Consider the following 19,726-nt stretch of genomic DNA (forward strand, 5'->3'; position numbering starts at 1 on the left):
ATGAAAGTGTAGAAGAAAAACTGTTCTGTCTAAATGTGTCCCATTCATAGACAAATTATTTGCTTCTAAATCAGCATTACATTTAGACTTAACATTAACTCATGTCTAAATTGGGTGCATGTATATCCTGACTGTTGAAATCAGGTCTGTTTCTCAGGGGGTTGGAAATTCGGAGGTTTCCAATCCCCTCAACCCAGACCTAAAAATCCAATATAGCTGCTGCACATATATAGGGTGTGAAAAAGTGCTATCATAATAATTTTACATTTATATCTCATTAAATCAGTCACTGATATGGTTGTGCCACCTTGCTAATTAATAGACTATGGTGATGCAGCATTTTTTAAATAAAATTGTGAGAAATCTGTTATGGGGTTTTATTGTTAAGAGTAGTTAGCCAGTAGTTAGCCCACTGAGCCATAGACCTGTTTTTAATGTTAAAGCCGAATGTTTCACTCATTTAGACACAATTAATGTCCTCCTTTTATGCATAGATATCCTTTTATTCTTTTTATTTATAGATGTTATTTTTTAATGTTTTCATTTTATTTATACCTATACGTTTTGTTTAGGTTTAGACCAAGCAAAGCTGTCTGGATCAAGCTAAAGAAAAAAAATGTAAATCATGCAGAAATACCAGAAAGCTCCAAAACAGCTCAATAGATTCAGATACTAATTTAATATTTCTTGTGAATCTAAAGTAATTATTGCTATAAGAAAATATTGTTCATTTGACAGCAAAAACTAGTACATTTAGTAAATATATATTGTTAAGAAGTACCCAATCACAGGTATACGGAGCCCCTAAAGGGACATGGAGGGAAAAAAAACTGTTGCGAGATCTCGCAATAGTTTTGCGAGATCTCGCAATAACTATTGCGAGATCTCGCAAAAGGTTTTCCTACGTCAGCGAACCGGAAGTAAAACAAATGACCTGATCCACACTAATTACTGGTTAGTCACCACATAGTTGTTTGCCAACCGCCATTAAATAAAAAAATAAGTTGTAGACAGACACAAAACAATGGAGGCGCAAACACGTCATCCATGGGAGAAGTTTATTGATTTCTATTTTAGTACTGGCCTGACATATAAAGACATTAAATCCGTACTTGGCTACAGACATGGACTTGACATTAGTGAGAGACATTTTAAAAGATTAAAAGAAAAAGTTTTCCTACTTCAGTGAACCGGACGTAAAACAGACAAACAACAGCGGAGGTGCAAAGTAAAAAGGATAAAACCATAGACATAATATAAGAGTAGACCCCGCACTGACTGTCGCGGCGTAGGAATTATGGCCGCCATCTTGGGGCAGTCGACCTGCTACCCTAACCTGCTGATTCAAGCTGAACACACTAATGATACCTCAGCACTGGGCAGCGTATTTTTGTTTAAATCGACGGACTATTGACATCAGGGCTCGAGGGCTAACTTTTCACAAGTAAGATTAAAAGATATTGTTTATATTATAATGTTATTTTTCTAAGACAGAGAGATACAGGTCTACACGTCCAAGTTTTTGTGACTTAGTCTCTCCAAACTTGCATCTACTCCGTGAAGGCATCAGACCTTATTATTCTATTTATATATATATATATATATATATATATATATATATATATATATATATATATATATATATATATATATATATATATATATATATATATATATATATATATATATATATATATATATATGACGTAGGAAAACCTTTTGCGAGATCTCGCAATAGTTATTGCGAGATCTTGCAATAATTATTGCAAGATCTCGCAATAGTTTTGCGAGATCTCGCAATAGTTTTTTTTCCCTCCATGTCCCTTTAGGGGCTCCGTACAGGTAAGCGGTAGGAAAGATCACGTTGAACCATATTTTAAGTATTTAGCCAAAGAAAGCTTACTACTTACAGCTCTGCAAAAGAAATGTAGAAAAACAACAAGGACCTAGCTGGAAAGACAAGGAGTGGGTAAGAGCTTGAACCTGACAGTAATTTTACACAAACCAGAAGTGTAAATACCGGGAGGAGTGAGTTCTGGATGTGAAGTACATGTGAAGGCATCAGAAAACCACAGTACTTCAATAAACACTACATTTCTGAAGGTAAAGTGGCTATAACTGAAACACAAGAGTTCATTACAAAATATGAAACAAACTAAATTACAAAAAGTGGAAAACCAAAAGGGCAAAACCGGTATAAAGTCCTGCAAAACCATAAAAAAAAAAACTGGTGAATAAGAATAGCCACCATGAAGTCAGTAAAGCAAAAAAAAACAAGACAAACACAACATATTTTTAGTTTAAAATGTTTATGTAAAACATTGTCTTCCTGTGTACCTGTATCTAATTAATTATTCATGTTTCTTGTTCTCATTTGTTTGTTTTTTTAAAGTCTGATTGCAGATTATTTTATGTCCACCACATAGAGCCAGAAAGACTGGATCAAACTGAAGAAGACATTTGTTTGGAGAAGAACAGAAAGTTATTTTTTATGGTGAAACAATACGATTCTATAGAATAGAAACAACAAGAAAACCTGGCAAAAGGGTCAATGAAGGACACCCTGATGGGAGGTGAAAAGACAGCAGCCACCTCCCAGGGTCCAGGAGTCTCACACCTCTGCACTGCCACAGAAGTGGAAACTGACAGCACAGGCAGCGGCTGTTCACTTGTTTGTGGTCACAGTTTAAAGCGGTGAGACACTCAACACAAAGAAACAGCCATGAGACGTACACAAATCTGCTGACCAATAAGGGGAAAGGAAAGAATCAGGTCAATGAAATCATAGTATCAGTTATGCTGAACAAAACGAAGGGGGAAAAGATATTGATCTGAAGCATGAGAAAAGCTGCTCAGGGCTTTTCTGCTGATTTATCAATACTCATTATAGCTGTAGTTTTTAGTATTTCAGTACTCTAAGATTTATTTAACCCCCACCTCTTCTCCAGTATGCAACCATTTCTACTGAGTCTTCCATTTATATATTAATTAAAACAGCTTTTAGTGTTGACATGATGTAAACTAGTCGAGCCAAGGAGGCCAGGGATGTGTCTTATCACCAATCCTGTTCGGAGTGTTCACTGAGGGAATCTCACGTCAGTCATCGGATCATTGCTTTTAGTAGATGATGTGCTTCTTTTGCGGTCTACAAGCCATCACCATCAGCACAGAGTGGCAGCAGTTTTGCAGCAATGTGTGAAGCAGCTGGGTTGAAAGTCAGCTCCTCTGTGTCTAAAGGTCATGGCCCTCAGCTGTGAAGAGGGTGGAATACTCTCTAAAGCTTTTGGGATGTGACTTTGTATTAAAGTATCTTTGGGTTGGGGTTTTTTTCTTGGCGTGGTGGCAGGATGAAATGGAAGTTCAGAGATTTTAGAGAGTTACTGTCCTCTGTCATGCTAAAAAAAGAAAAGGTGAACGAAAATGCAAAGCGATTGTGCTTTGGCTGTTGAAGTTCCTAAAATATGGACTCGTTTACAAGTGCCTATTGGACAGGCATTTCTTTTGTCTGGTTTTAAATCACTTAAAATAATTGAGACCTCATGGTACATTCTTGATCATAATTTGATGATCAAGTGAGGGTGGTTTTCCAGCAAGAAAAATGCCCAGCCATGTAAACTGTTGAATTCAAAGAAGGAAAATGAAGCTGCTGCAATGGCCCAGTTAATCATCTGGCATGGAACCGAAAGAAAATCTTTGAAAAGAACTGAAGATCAGAGTTTCTGCAAAAGGCCCTCAGAATCTTCATCAGTTTGTGTCGAAGAATGGACCAGAAATCACTACTGCATCTAATTTCTCCATACAGTGGAGGTATTGGAAGTGTGATAATAAAGGTACTAAGTAAATGTTGACAACCCTGTTCAATACTTATGCCCTGTATTGTTCAGCTTTGAAATAAACACAGTTTGATTTCTTAACTATTTTGTTTTAATGTCTTGGTATGGGTGGTTTGCATGTTGTTATGCGGTGAGAATTTGTTGTCAATAGCCTCATTATTACTATATTTACCAAGAAAAACATTGACATGTTCCATTCTGATGCTTTCTATCCCTCCTGGCCTTGGAGGAATGATGGCACTTTTTTTTTGTTTTTTGCAAAAGTGACAACCGGTAACTCCAAAGCCTGTATATGGTAGTGGTGAAAGATCCTAAAATCCATTTTCTCCTCCTTAAATTTGATAAAAGTTGTTTTCTTCTCATGATCACCACAAACACGCCCTCTTCCCTCCTTCTGCCAGTCATGCAGAGCCACTAACACCTTCCCTCATTCTCACTCTGTACTGTATTCCCTACAAACACCATTACCTTCTGCTGCATAAACATTAATCTTACTTCCAAGAAATAGACAACTGCTCTTCTGGGAAGTGTTAATTTAGGCAAATCAAGGGAGAATCTGCAATGCATTTAAGGAGGATGTGAAACTGGTGTAAATCTGTTTAACGAAAAAGCTGGATAGTTTACTTTTGATCTTTTTGCAGTCAACATATATGTTTTACTACACTCATCAGTCTCATTTGGATGTTATTCTGTCTGCATGCAGACAGAATAACACCATAACATCACATAACCTTTTAAAGTTTACTCTGTGCCTCTTTGAGTTTTGTTGCTGAGGCAACATGTTCTGCTGTATCATCTTTTCAGTTTGGTTTATAGTCAGCAGGTAAAAGGTTCATATATCACTTCCATAGTAGAAAAGTGGCGATTCAATTGTGTTAGTTCTTTCAGGCCAACAAAAACTGCAGCAGATTTTTCATAACACCCCAAAATCCTCCACTCAGATTTGTCTTTCTGAAATATTTTACTTTAAAAAGCACTCTTCTGATTATGCAATGTTCTCCAGTTGCTGTAAAATATGATTTGAAGTGTTTGATTTAGTCCATCACTTAGGTGAGTCAGCATCACTTAAATCATCTGCTGACTTCTGTCAGATTTCATAACAGCAGCCCAACAAAGCAGTCAGCCTGGAGAGTCAAACTTGCTCCCTCTACATTTCAGAATTGGTCTACAGCCTTTTCAGCTTGACACATCTTCAGAGAAAATAGAGCACCTGAGAGAAGGCTGGCAAATGTTGTTTCTGTTTTAGGACCAATCGATTAATTCGAAGTCAACGAATGAAACGGATGTGGGTCAGTTTTGGACACCCGATTGTGTCAAAGTTTCATTTAACTGACCCAAAACTGTCATGACCATTGAAATAAATTTGGTTGTTCTGTTACAAGGAAAATTGCTTCAATGAAAACTTCTGGGCTTCCTTAGATAATTGGCTGCATTGTATCAAAATTATGATCCAATTGACCTTTGTATGGCTGATTTTCAATCTGTATATATATATATATATATATATATATATATATATATATATATATATATATATGTATATATATATAGCGGATTATATTATCTTGCTTTGAAGATATTTTTCGACTTCATAACCATCACTAATACACTCAACAAGTTGTGTAAATCCCTTCTGTTAATTACACAGTTTTTTTCTTCATTTATTTGATCTTTTTTAGATAGTCTATTTCTGTTTGTTATTTACTATTATACATGTGCATCTTCTACACTTGTGGGACACCCTACTCAGCTGCGCACATTCTTTTATCTAAGTATGCCATTTTTAATAGCTGTACAGTCTTTTTCTTCTGTTTTGGAGACACAATCGAACCTTCTCTGTTTTGTGCTGATACAATTTAATTTCCCTGCTGCAGGGCAATGAAGGATTATTTTATTCTCTTTCAAATGTTGTAGGATATGAATTTGTATACAGTTTCTCCTGTATACAATCATTTAAGAGGACAGTTGCTGGGAATTGCCGCTGTATAAATACGTTTACTTAAATTTGTCTTTGATTTATTAGGAGACATAAAATAACATAGCGGTTAAATGATTTTAAAGCTTTATTTTGTGAACGTCTGGACACTCTTACTGATTGCCGCTGCATTTGGAGGGTTGGAATGAAAAACGCTGCATTTATTTTTGATTTAATGTCTCCATTCTAGCCAAATATAAAATAAAAATTACAAACAAGTTTCAGAAAAATAAGAGTGAAATTCTTAGCAATGTAACTAGAAATAAATAAATGCCACAGGAAAAAAAATGACATAGCGAATGTTGAAAATGTTGCAAAATATAAAATAGTAAACAAGAAACATTTATTGCAAAAATTAGATTAGAGATTTAGACGAGGAAAAGCTCTCTGTGCGTTACTCTGGCGCTAATTTCGGTCCCTTCCCTCTCTGAGAACGGGAGGCGTGGTGACTGTGGTCGCTAGGAGAAGTGGGCGTGGTGTCGTAGCCATGCAGTGACGTCAGCGGGAGCTGTTCAAAGCAGTGTGGTACTGAAGCGAGCGCTCTGCCCGCCGCTCACACAGACAGCCAGCGGGCTCAGGCGCTCCGTGGCTCGGTCGGCTCGCAATAAGCTGCGGGGAATCAGCACTTCCGCGGGGATTTCCCACTGCACAGAGGAGCCCTTATTTATTTTTTATTTTTTTTACCCGAAGCTCCAGTGGGAAAGAATTTCCACCAAGTAAGTGGTGTCTTTTCTCTCCTGCTCCATATCAGTGTGTGTCAGAGACCATTTGCAGGAGGTGGCGGTGGTGGGGGGTGTACTCTCCAGCTGTACAGCGTTAGAAATGCTAATAAATCAGAAGTGGTCATGTTTTCTGGCTGAAATAGACAGGATTTGGGAGGAACAGCTGGACTGCATGAAGCGTCTGTTTCAGCCTGTGTGTCTTCCAGCCGCGCCTCTTGCCTTGTGCCTGCCCGGGTGAAACATTTGACTGGTATTTGCATAATCCAGCAGTCAGTCGTCAGACTCCCTCTCTTTTTCTTCCTTTCCGCCCAGCTCTTACACGAGCCCTGTACTAGTTTAAAGATTTTTTATAGCCTCCCCAGTCCAGATTGTGGCTTCTTTTTTTTCTTTTTTTTTACTGCTGGTGGGATCATACTGGGAGAAGAGGTCTGTTACTGGTTGGGTTTCCGGATGGCTGATGCAGCAGCTTGAAGCAGAAAGTGAAGAGAATCTGCTCAGTTTGGTGTTTTCTCTTTTCCTGCCAGAGCAGATCTAGGTGCAGCTTCTCTGCTTCACTTTTTCGTCTCTCTCCTTCTGTTTTTTTTTTCCTCTCCTCCTCTCATGCCTATTTTCTTATCTAATTTCCATCTTTATATCCTTCTCTCCCATTTTGCTTCACCTCCCCCATTTTTATTTCCTTCTGTTTCTCTGTTTAACACCCCTTCCAATCTTCTTATTCTCACCCAGCTCTCACGGATTTTGTTTCTTCTGGTTGGTTCCCTTGTGTATTTTTCCAGTCTTTTTCTTCCTTTATCTCTTTTCGCTCATCCTGCTACTCTCCCTCTCCCTTTCATATCTTTGTTTTATTGCCTTAGCTGATGTTGTAAAACAGACACCGTATGGCCCATAAAACTGCTACTCTTTTTATCCTAAAACAAAGTGACTTCTAATCAATTTGATTATTACTTTGATTTAAAGACAGCAGTCGCTTCTCTTCTCTCAGTTCATTCCTTTAGGATGCTTCAACACAGCTGTGTGTTTACTTGAATAGAATAAAATAATATTGATTATTGGTGGCTTAAAACACACAATGATCAGGGCTAATAGTCTGGATTTTTCTAAACCTCCTGCAGAAATAGTCTGTCTCATCATAATCTTGCAATGTTTTAGCAAGAACTGTGGAGTGCACAGATTATAGTTGACATGTCAGAAGACTTTCCCACCTGGGTTGCAGTTCTCTGCAGTTCCTCCAGAGTTACAATAAGCCGTTTGATTTATTCTCTGATCAGTGCTTTCAGTACTTTTATAATCTGACCATGTTTTAAACCTCTGCACAGCTATCTCCCTGACCTGCCTGCTGTGTTTCTGTGGTCTTTGTGATGCTGGTTATTATTTAATGCCCATTACTAATGTAAAAGCCTTAAGTTAACAGCTGGGTTTATATTGAGTCTAAAAGTCTAAGTGCAAGGCATTGCACTTGCTTAACTGTACTTGCAGTGCAGAAGTGTGTATTATAAAAGAATATTTTGATATTTGTTGATTCTTTCAACACATTTCTGGCAAATATCTTGTAAACTGAATGCTACAGCTTAAAAGCATACCTTAAAACATTTAATACCTTGTATACCTTCGCACATACCTTAAAACTCCAGATCTGTGCTTATTTGATCAACTTTATTAGTTTGTTGAAAGCATTCATTGATAAATGTATATCTTTATATGAATGTTTTCATCTTTCACTTTCACCCAGATCTATTTTTTTTAGACAGAAATGAAAGGTGTTGTCTTTTCAACTAAATAATACTTGTATGTAAAAATGGTGTTGTGCAGTAAAACTTGGGGACTTTTTTCACTCAATTGCTTATAAAAAATAAGAAAGGTTGACAGGTGGAAGATAGAAGAAGAAGTGTCAATTCTGAATAGCTATCTAGAGCAGATGAACAATATCTAAAAGTCATGTCTTGAGGAAATTTGGCAGTGAGCTGAAGCAGGAAATAGAAATTCTCCCATCCCTCAGCCGACAATCTGCTGGATGCTAAATTTTCAGCTAACAGCTCTTTGGGATGTTGTTCTCAGATGGGCTTTTGTGTGCTGCTCCCATTTGGGTGCCACGTATCACCATCAGTTATGCCATATCAGACCGATACAGACAATTGCCATGGGGCAAATACTGAAACCACAGAATATGCCGCTTACAGCACATATTTTATCTCAAGTAGCACCATGAGACTCAAGCGATGCTCGGATGTGTGTCTTTTCCAGTTAGGTTACACTTCTTATCCAGGTTATCTCCAGATCAAACATATACGGTCCATTTAAATGGGGGCATTAATTAACCTGTGGAAAATATAGGCTTCACATTTAGATGTAGCAGTGGTGGTTTAGGTAGCTTTGCTAATTTTCATCTTGATGCAGTCAAATTAACAACAAAATAACATTTACATGTTTATGATGCACACGTCAGGGTAACATGAGTTTAAATATTCCCCTTTACAGTCCCATAGAGGGGAAATTTCTCTCTGCGATGAACCCATACCTTGGGGAGCAGTGTGCTGCCAACAATGAGTAGCGTGCAAGACTTGCTCAGGGACTCTGAGTGATAGACTAAGTTTCAAACCAGCAGCCTATGCAACCCTTTCCAAGATGGAAAAACCTGGCTCCCTAATCACTAGGCCACCACTCCCACTCCACCTGACAAAAATCCCCGATTTGTTAAGGTGCTGGACCTGATATGTGAATAACTGAGCCAAAGTACAAAGATAACCTCGGACCAACAGAAAGCCTGAATAAGTGCTTATGAGCAGCACTTTAGAACATTTCTAAAAAAAAAAAAAAAGTTTATGATCTTTGAAGCAAAGTATAAAGAAATCAGGAATGACTCAGCACTGTTACAGAGTTCAGTATGTGGATGAAGAGGAGTCTTATGTTTCTCTGTGTGGACTGAGATCTGGGCCTGTAGCCCAGCTCTTCCTACATTCCCCCTAATCATCTCTGTATTAAAGTAATCCTCTGCATTTAGCCAAAACAACACTTGCCTTAACTGCTGTGGCTTATTTATCACACTTCTTGGCTTTAGACCAAGATGCCGGAGCAGCAGAAGTCTCTGCAATATGCACACGTCTTTAAACAGCCTTTTCAGACTAACCTCCTCAGTCTGCCCCGCACCAAGTCTCCTCATTTGCCAGTTTGATTGCTTAACTCACCTTCTGTTTGATATGTTTTTAATTAGAGCTGTGTATTAGTCACAAGTCTCACTGATAAGTCTATGTTAATGTTTGAGCGTGTGTTTTTTTTTTTCTTCCAAGTGTCACTCTTGAATGTGTAATTTTTCAAATAAGTAGCTTCATTAAGCTCAGAGGAAGCCGAGAGCTCTGATGATTAATATCCCAGAATGAGCCAGAAGGCGTAATAAGCGCTTTTGATTGGCCGCTGTGGCTGCATGTCGTGCTCCCTGTTTAGACTCATGCAAGAAAATTATTCCACTCCTTACAATGCCAATCAACCCCCCCCCCCCCCTCTCCTCATTTTAGTACACCTTTATATAATAGGTAAAATAAGAAAGTATTTGCTCATCCTCTTTCTCTTCTCTGTCTTCTTCCACGAGGTAGAGCGGGCCTTTGTCGGATCAACCAGGTGGTTTCGCGTCGGCAGGTCGATTTGATGGGCAGGTGGGGGGTTGACTGGGGGCTCCTCTGGGACACCTGATAGTGCAGGATCTGGTTTCTCAGCCTGTGAGCAGGTGCAGAAACATCAGGTCCACCTAACTGTGCATAATGTGGAGCAATGTTTGCATTAACGTAGTTCCAAGAAAAGAGCTGATGTTGAGTCACTGGCAATGAATTAAACAATGTGTTAAATTATCATCTCATCTGTCTGTTGTAAAGGGCTCACATGATGCAGACGCTAAAATTATTTTAATTTATTATTGTCTTTTGTGCTTTTATTAGATTTTATTTTGCCATTTTATGGAGTTTTGTACTTGTTATTTCATTTAAGTTCAACAATCCATCATCTATGCCTGCTTATCTGTGCAGGGTCGCAGGTGCCTACCTCCACCTGTCACTGGGTGAGAGGCGGGGTAAACCCTGCACAAGCCACTAGTTGATCACAGGGCAAAACAGAGACACACGGGAAGGACAAACAACCATACGTGCACACAGGGAGAGACCTGTTAGCAGTCATGTTTTTGAACTGTGGGGGAAGTCAGGGTACCCAGAGAGGACGCACACATGCACAGGGAGAACATGCAAACTCCGTGCAAGGCAACAGTACTACCAACTGTGCCACTTTTTGCTTTCTCTGATCTCTTTGTATTTGTTTAATTTTAGGTAACTTATTTTATCTCAACTTCCACTATATTAAATTTTCTTTAATGTGATCAATAATCATAATGTTGCATTTTATTCATAATGCACTTTACATCAGTCTACTGATCTAAAAGTGCTCCAATTAAATGAATGTTTAAGAAAAAGTAGAATGAAATAAAAGACAAAAATCAGAACTGATTAAAAGATCTTTTTAGCAGCAGGGTCTTTAGTCCTTTTTTGAAGGACTCTACAGTCTGTGTCGCCCTGAGGTCTTCTGGGAGTTTATGCCAGAGGCGAGGTGCAGCTGTGCAGGAGGCCCAGTCATCCTTAGAGGTTAGTTTGATCCTTGGGATTTGGAGTTGTGATAAAGTCGTTGAATGGAGAGAACCTGCTGTGGTGTGCAGAGGGTGCAGCTCTTACAGGAAAACTGCCGACATTTCCATGGACATACTGATAAGTGAGGAGTCAGATCTTGACCCAGAGGTGGGCAGAGACAGGGACTCAATGGAGGAAACAGAGGACTGCAGAAATGTTGCCATGCATTTTTTTAGTGTTTGATTTTTAGTATGAGATACTAAAGAGGAGGGCGTTACAGTGATCCAGCCTGGAGAAGATATGGGCAGGAGCATATTTGTATTTATTTATTCATATTCATTTAGCACTATTTTTTTTTATTTTATTTAATTTTAATGTTTAATTAAATTAAATTAAAATGTCTTAATTAATTTTCTAAATTTAATTTTAACTTGCTGTAATTTTTATTGCACATAATCATAATTAACATAAGAAAAAAAGGTTTGAAGACAACAGCCTGTGTATGAATATTTATAATGTGTTTCACTTAGTTAACTGAGTTTCTGAAATAGCTTAACTTTTCAATAGTATTCCAATTTTTAAATGGTATATATACGTCACAATAAGTACAACACACCTGACATGAACATGCAAAAAAAAAACCTAAAACAAATAAATAATTTTTGTACAAATAAGTGCTTTTTATTAAACAAAAGAGGCTCAATCCACAACTGAAGGGCAGCTGCTTGAAAAAGCTGATAGCCTCGGGGTTTTAATCAGCTGTGCGGATCTGCTCATAATTTCTGGTTTGATGACTCAAGGGTCTGTGCTCAAGTGTAAAGTTTTAATAAGACAGACTTTTCCTGAGGCGCTGGACCGTGAAAGGCCTTGAAAATTCCAAGTTTCAAAACGAAATCTAAAAGTAAATGGTGCCAAGTGAAAATGGGATAAAACAGGAGTCCTGAGCGTTCTTTATCTAGTTCCCGTTGGGAGCTTTTCTGCTGCTTTTTGTGCCATCTGGAGATAATCACAGCTCTTTCTTTTTGTGTTACAGCAGTTGATTTTAAACCTTTAAATCCATTTACCACCCGAGGAAATGTTTTATTTGCTGCCCCCATGCAAGGCACAGTTAAGAACATCAAGAAGGAACTCCAGTTTTTTAGTGGTAATTTAAACAATAAAGTCAATTGTATCCATGTAAATTTAATCTGCTCTACAGCCAAAACACAATAATAGGGAATAAAAGCACAGATAATGATCATAAGCTGAAGCTTTGACACAAAACATCTTATGTTTAGTATATCTTGTGAGTGGAAAACAACCTTCTGGACCATTTGCTCGATTGAGCTATTCATTATCTTTTTATGTGAGATTGAGGAGGTGATATATTCAGTAGGGCAACCCATCCTTACAGTACCTTCTCCCCAGGGGCACTGTCCAGTCTCTAAAAGGGATCCGAAGTTGTTCCCTGGCCAGAAGGGATTTGTAGTCCTTTCAGCAAGTGCTAAGTCTATTGTCAGGTCTGCCCGAGAAAGCCTGCCAAGAGTTGCACCCACGAAGCATCCTGATGAGATGCCTAAAGCACCTCAGCTGACGCCTCTGTAGTGGAGAAGAGGAGCTTAAAAAAGTGCCTCTCTTTCATTTTATATGAAACAACTCGTCTGCTCGTTGGTCGATGCTCCAATCTGTCCTGTCCGTTAGGGCTGGGCCTGTATTGTATCGCTTTATCATTATTGTGATAAGACTCACAATTTGGATTTATCTGGATGACAATAAACTCCATCTAGCAGTGTCTGAAAACCCCTACACTGCCAATATTGTCAGGATTGTTATTTTTCCCACTGTTGGTTCATTGAGAGCATCAATAAATAACAATAAATTCAAAGATATAATTAAATGCAGTTATAGCACAGTTTGGTGATAAAAAAAATCACACCTGTTTGTGTAACTAGAGTCCTGATGAAACATTTTGAATTTTGCTTTAATATGCGTTATACTTTTAAATGTTTTTTAAGGACAGTGTTTTTGCTTATTGGGCAAAAATTGACATGCATTCCTAGCCACACAGTTACCTGAAAAAGACTAAAAGAAGCTGTAAATAGTATTTTATCATCACATTACCACAATATATCGTAATCAAATTTAAAGTCCACATCGCCCATCCTTACTGTCCATCAATCCTTTTCAAACCTGTTGTATGTAGAATGGTCAGTCATTCACAGGAAGCCATCCACGGCTGAAGTACTGTAATCTGTTCTGTTCTGGTACACCTTAGCACAAAGTATGTGCCGTGTCTTAAAGGCACCAACTGATGACCCATTGACTGACTCAACGCAGCGCAGTGTTAGTCGGTGTACGTTCCCCCTAATAAGGCTGAACCTGGCCGCTCTGAACAAAGATCATTTCATCCACTTCTATCTGGGATCTGGTTTAGTCAACATTCTTCTCTAACGCCACAGGTGAGCTTTTTATTGTTAAGGGAACAATAAATCAAGAGTTTTGCCTCAACTTCTTCATAACAGACTGTAGCAATGACATCATTACTTTAGATGAAACCTCAATGTGTTCGTCCATTTCAGCCACGATCCAACTATCTATTATAAACAAGACTGCTAGATGACCATATTCTCTTCTAATTAAAGCAGAAACTCATCCCGGACCTGCAGTGAATAGTTCACCTTTTTTTCTAGCTGTGAATCATGGCCTCTGGTTTAAAAGGAGCTGACGCTCACTATACCAAATCTATAACATGAAGTTTTTTGTAATCACTCTACAAAAAGTGAAAGGGAAGGACTATTTGGATGCGTCTGTACATAATAGAAAATATGTAATGTAATATTATTGGTAAAATATTGCAATGTTTATATCAAGTACAACTATCTCACTTTTGGCTTTTTTTTTATTTATTTATTTATTTTACCTTTTCACAATGTCTCCAACCACTTTCGTCGAACTTCAGCCTCTCATCCACTAACAATCCACATCAGGTGTGGCCATTGCAGCCAATAAAGAGTCCATCCAATTGGTTAAGTATGCTACGAGTCTGTAGGGCGTGAATTCCTGACACTTGAAACATTGCATCCTTTCAAACATTGCGTCCAAGTATTGCTTTGCGATTGCATTACTTCACACACTGATACAGCATTGCTGATTACAATTGAATGTATGCTCACCTCCGTCTTGCATGGAGAAATGCACTATAGCCAGCATGTCTAACATTTACTACCTTGGGCCTTTAATAAGGGAAAGGGCTTGATATCTATTTGTTCACAGAATCAACCGTCTACCATGCTGCTATTATTTTTAACGCTCTACTTTCAGGTACATTGAGCAGCACCCATCTCATAGCTGTTGGGTCTTTTGGTTTTCTGGGAATATCAATTTTCATTAAAAACAGCAAACTATCTGGTAGTGGTGTCGGTCTGCGTTTGTCTTTGACGTAACTCTAGATGAAAGCCTGAATATTCGGCAGTTTAGGAAACATTTCTTTTAGCCCGTTGATTGTAAAAAAAATAAAATAAAAAAAAAGGAGAATTCAGGACCTTGGGTTGACCTCGTCTCATACTTGAGTTTCCTTTGTTGTTGTAAGAATTGGCTGAGTAGGTAATTACAGCAACTAGTTGCTTTTCCCTTCACCGCCCTACTCCCTCAGGATTACTTCTTATTTCAGACCTCTGATACATGTTTAGATGAAGAGCCATGTTGGCAGTGAACCTCCCGCCTCTTCTTTGCCTCTCCATATTCATCATCAATTTTTACCCCCTACATTTAAGCCGAGACTTCACAGTCGAGTACATCCCTCTCGTTTCCCTCCACTCTCACTGATGGGTACTCTCCCAGAAGCCTCACTAGTTTATTGTCGCAGGAGATTCACAATCAGATAAGAAGGCTGGTTCAAAGTAGCCTCACAGAGGTAATTAAGACAGCAGGAAGCGCAGAGTTTTTCCTTTTCCAATCTGATCTGAAAGCTGAAACAGTGAGTGCCTCCGTCCTGTGCAGCACTGAGGGCTGTGCAGCAGAGATGAGAGGCTCGTTGTGGACAGCTGAGTGGAGGCCTGCTGGTATTTGAATCAGAAACTGCAAACCTTAAAGGACGTGTGATGTCTCCGGGCTTTGTTGTTAATTTGAAACCAGGGATTCAAAAGATGGTGTGAAATCTGGCATCCCATGGCTTACTCTGTTTGGAAAGCCTTAACTGGCACCAGCACAGATACAGTCCCAGTTGGAGACTATATTTACTCTGCAGGACCCTGCAAACAACTTTATTCTTCCTTTTTTTTCATCTGTTCGGGGCATCCAACTCCAGATTTGTCACAATTTCAGGTTTGTTCGATGTCCTCTGGGTTCATTTCTTTTGTTTATCTTGTGTGCAGAGGATTTTCCTGTGGTTGTTTTCATTTTTGTTTTGCATTCACTTATATAATCAATGACATGTTACCAAGTAAAATAACTCTGATTTAAGGTTGACAGGCCACTCTTAATTGCCTTTTACATGTTTGTAATGGATTGCAAGCTGTTGAGGACTGAGACAAAGTAGTTCAGTTTATAGATCCGAAGGGATTTCTATATGATACTGGAAAAATGGCAGTGTGAACGACCCATTTCTGATATTTTCACCTAGAAAAATCCAATTTGTGCCACTTCTGTATGCCGTACTATATTGGATATGTGTCAGATAGTTTTCAAAGTGTACAGTCTGAACTGTCATGTCGCATTTCGTCCACCTTTTACCTCTTTGTCCCAGCTCCCACTACCCGTCCACACAGACTTCTCTACAGCGGTAGCTGTCTCCACAAAATGCTGTTGGTAATAGCTGTGCTTTTGTCTCCTACCTTTCTTTGTCTTGTCATGATGTTGTCTTAATATTGTTGGACAAACTCAAGAACCTATTAAATAACTAACATAATAACCATCCACAAAAGTAGGGATATAAACACACACGCTAAAAAGAAAAAGGAAAAATCATGATCCAGGAAATAACAAAAATACAAAACACAAACACCCAAAGATCTTGACAGTATTGATCTACTTTTAACGTTTTTTTTTTGTCCCATTCTGTTGTGAAATTTGTATTTGCACACCCGTTGTTTGCAAACAATTACAGTTATTTCTATAAGTAAAAAAATTGGCATCTCACAGGTGACTTTTAGTGGCTGTTTTGTATCTTTTTTGGTAATTACTTAACTGTCTGCAGCAGCAACACTTTTAAAGGGAGTCCTAAATCTGGTAATGTGATTTACAAAAACAGCACAGCAGATAACGAGAAAAATTCAACAGTGACCCCGAAAACCCAATGAGCCTTGAATGAGTCTTGATTTGCAGGCTTTACTTGTCTCCCTCATGAAGGATAATGGCCAACTGGTGAAATAAGGAATTTGATTTTAGGGAATGGGTAAAAGATTTGCGAGATGTGTTTCTTGAAAATTTGAAGATGGACGGTCGCTATAAATATTTATAGTAAAAAGGCCTAGAAACAAAAATTGAAAAAAGAGGAAACGTGTGAAGCCTTTGTAAGGTAATTCTCCAGTAAGAGCAGGTTAGGAATGTCAATGAAATTCATTAAGCAAAAAAACAAAACAAAACAAAAAACTGTTGGATCACATTTATCACTGCTGTCATGCCAAGGTTATTCCTTCCTAAATACCTTTTTGTTTCAAGTTTTAGTTCGGCCTTGTGGGAAAAACTCATGAATTTTTCAGTATTTTCAATTCAATTTATTTCAATTCTATTTTACTGACATAGCGCCAATTCACAACACATGTCATTACAAGGAAGTTTAAAAAGTCAAATTCAGTCAAATCCTCCAGACAGATTGGTGAGAAAGTTTCCTCTCTAAGGAAACCCAGCAGGTTGCATCAAGTCTCTCCAAGCAGCATTCACTCCTCCTGAAAGAGCGTAGAGCCACAGTGGACAGTCGTCTGCATTGTTGATGGCTTTGCAGCAATCCCTCATACTGAGCATGCATGAAGCGACAGTGGAGAGGAAAACTCCCCTTTAACAGGGAGGAAAACCTCCAGCAGAACCAGAACCAGGCTCAGTGTGAAGGCTCATCTGCCTCGACCCACTGGGGCTTAGAGAAGACAGAGCAGAGACACAGAAAGCACAGAAGCTCACATTGACCCAGGAGTACTTTCTATGTTATATGGTAGTAGCATATGATCTGCACCACCCCCCCCCCCCCCTCACCAGTATGGCATCACAGCTAAACAATACATCAGAGTAGAAGTGCCTACTGTAAAGAGAAGAAATACAGAGAGAACATAAAGTTAAAAAGCAGAAATATAAGCAAACAATGCTAAATCTGAGAGCAGTAGGAGAACTCAGCAGAGTGAGAGAGAGAGAGAGATCTTGATGTCCTCCAGCAGCCTAAGCCTGTAGCAGCATAACTAAAAAGATGTTTCAAAGTGGGTTTGTCCAACATAATTAATGGTTTTTCAATTGGACCCCACAGTTATAGAACTATGCTGTCTAAGTTTATATGTTAAAGATACAGCTTGCTTAAGGGGTTCATAAGATGAAAGCTAGAGCTAAAACACGTAGGTGGTGTTTAACCAGCAGCATTCTGTCTACTTATGGTAAATGAGATTGAACTATAAGACTTTAGCCCTATTTAGACCATGTACAGCTGATTAAAGACCATTTGAACTCTTTCCTCCACCCTCTGGTCTGAACTCTCTTGCTCTGTGATTTTATTTCTCTCAGACTGGCTCTATGTTTGGCTCTCGCCTTCATGTGGGCTCTGTCCTCAATGTCTTCGTCTCTATACCCTCTCATCACTCTTGTGTGTCAGCCTTCCTCCTGTCCCCCATCTGTCTCTCTGTTGCCTCCATCCATGCAGGCAGTCCACGGTGCCAGCATGGCAGCACGAGTGGGATGTCTGCTAAACTCTGCTGCTTTCGCCGCCCCTGTGTGCAGAAAGGACAGAAAAATCTGAGCTATGGACACAACCCAACGTCCTATTCTGATTCAGTTTGTGATCCTTTCAAATACCTCAAAGTAAAAATCAAATCTCACTCATCAGTTCATAACGTATAAAGTCGCAATGATAGAAACATAAATAAACCCAACTAGATAGATAGAAAATGAATGCCACATTGTCTGCTCCTGGGAATAGGCTTATGTGAAACATTTAAATTAAAAAAGTTAAAATAGTAAAACAAATGTTAGTAAAATTAAATAAATTGATTTATATGAAGAACATCCTGTCAGTAAGCGGCTCAAGAATCTTTATTTATTGCTTGGTCTAAAATAAAACAGTAGATAAAAGTATGAACCTAGGAATTCATTCTGGTCTTCAAGGACTTATTTTAACCCATTTTTATTCAGAGTGAGATGAGCCACACAACATGAAAAAGAAATTAAATGGAGTGAAAAAAAACAACAATCAGATTGTATGCACAATATTAAATTTATTGATTTCCCCTAATCTTTGCATGGTCAAAATCTTAGATTTAGCGTCAAATATGTGCAAAAGCCTCTACTAAAATGTTGTTAAATATCTCTTAGCACCTCAATCATATGCTTTTTGTATCTGCTTGGCAGAATTAGCAGAGTTTGTTTAAATTACTTGGTTTGAAAACCAGTTTGATGCATGTTTGGGAAAGTATCTTTCTATTGTTCCCTTGGGAGAATTTTGCTTTGGAGAGAAGGTTTTACTGCACTGACACACATTCTGTTCATCTGTAACTTCAGATAGATGAACAAATCAAACCCTACTTTAAAAAAGAAGCAGTTATTCTTTAAAAAAATAAGAAATAATAATAAAACACTATTCAATAAAAACTCTTCATATAAAAAAGAGTTGATTTGAAAAGTTTTGTTGAAAACAATAAAAACAGTGTCAGATTTAGTATGCTCCTGGTTGCTTTCCCTAATTTTATTACTACTTTTATATACCATTTTGCTTATTGTTTTATGATTAATCATTTGTATTTTATGATTGTGTATAGCGCTTTGGTCCTGTGGGTGTGCTTTATAAATAAAATCTGTATGGTATGCTTAAAAAGCACTGAAACAAGCCATGTTTAATATTGTTAGGTTTGAAAGCCTCAGCTTGACTCCTCCAATCATGCTTTCTATCCTTGTGTCCAACAGCTCTGTCTTTGTCCCCTTTAACAAACAACCCTTTCTTCAGATGGCATTGTGTTTGTCCGTGTGGACGGGTACATAATCTCAGGTGTCAATTGGGAACTAGGGTCTTCTTCTAAATCGGCAACCTCTGAGTCCATGAAAACACAAAGCTGTCTCTGTTGTGTTGTGGACAGTTGCTCTGGTGTTCCAGAGGCTTCAGGTTCATGTCAGGCTTGAGCCTTTATGACTCTTGTGGTGTTCCTGAACACTTTAAGAGTTCTCTTACTTCTAAGCGGAACAGTTTGGCTCTTCTGTCAGATCTTGACTAAGTAGTGAAGCATCTATATTTGCATTTACTATATGTACAATCATTTTAAATGATACCAGGGGACGCTGAATGTTTAGAAATGACTACTTGGACAAATCTACGATTCTCCTTCCTGGCTCTTCCCTGGGTTCCTTGGACTTTACTATTGTCCCAAAACTGCCAATCAATTAAGTGGTGTCAAAAGAATAATTTAAAAGCTGACAAGGAGACACATATAA

The 19,726-nt window shown here is 38.4% G+C and overlaps 1 protein-coding gene across 3 annotated transcripts in view; it reads left to right on the forward strand.

The window, feature by feature from the left end:
• Positions 1-6,329: 6,329 nt before the first annotated feature.
• Positions 6,330-19,726, forward strand: part of smpd3 (sphingomyelin phosphodiesterase 3) — a 110,871-nt gene continuing 97,474 nt past the window's right edge. For all 3 annotated transcript variants that reach the window (XM_036125034.1, XM_036125033.1, XM_012867653.3), the window contains exon 1: positions 6,330-6,524. The gene's annotated coding sequence lies outside the window, so the exon portion shown is untranslated. The remainder of the gene's footprint in view (positions 6,525-19,726) is intronic.

This window comes from Fundulus heteroclitus, chromosome 2, assembly GCF_011125445.2.
Source record: "Fundulus heteroclitus isolate FHET01 chromosome 2, MU-UCD_Fhet_4.1, whole genome shotgun sequence".
Lineage (NCBI taxonomy): Eukaryota > Metazoa > Chordata > Actinopteri > Cyprinodontiformes > Fundulidae > Fundulus > Fundulus heteroclitus.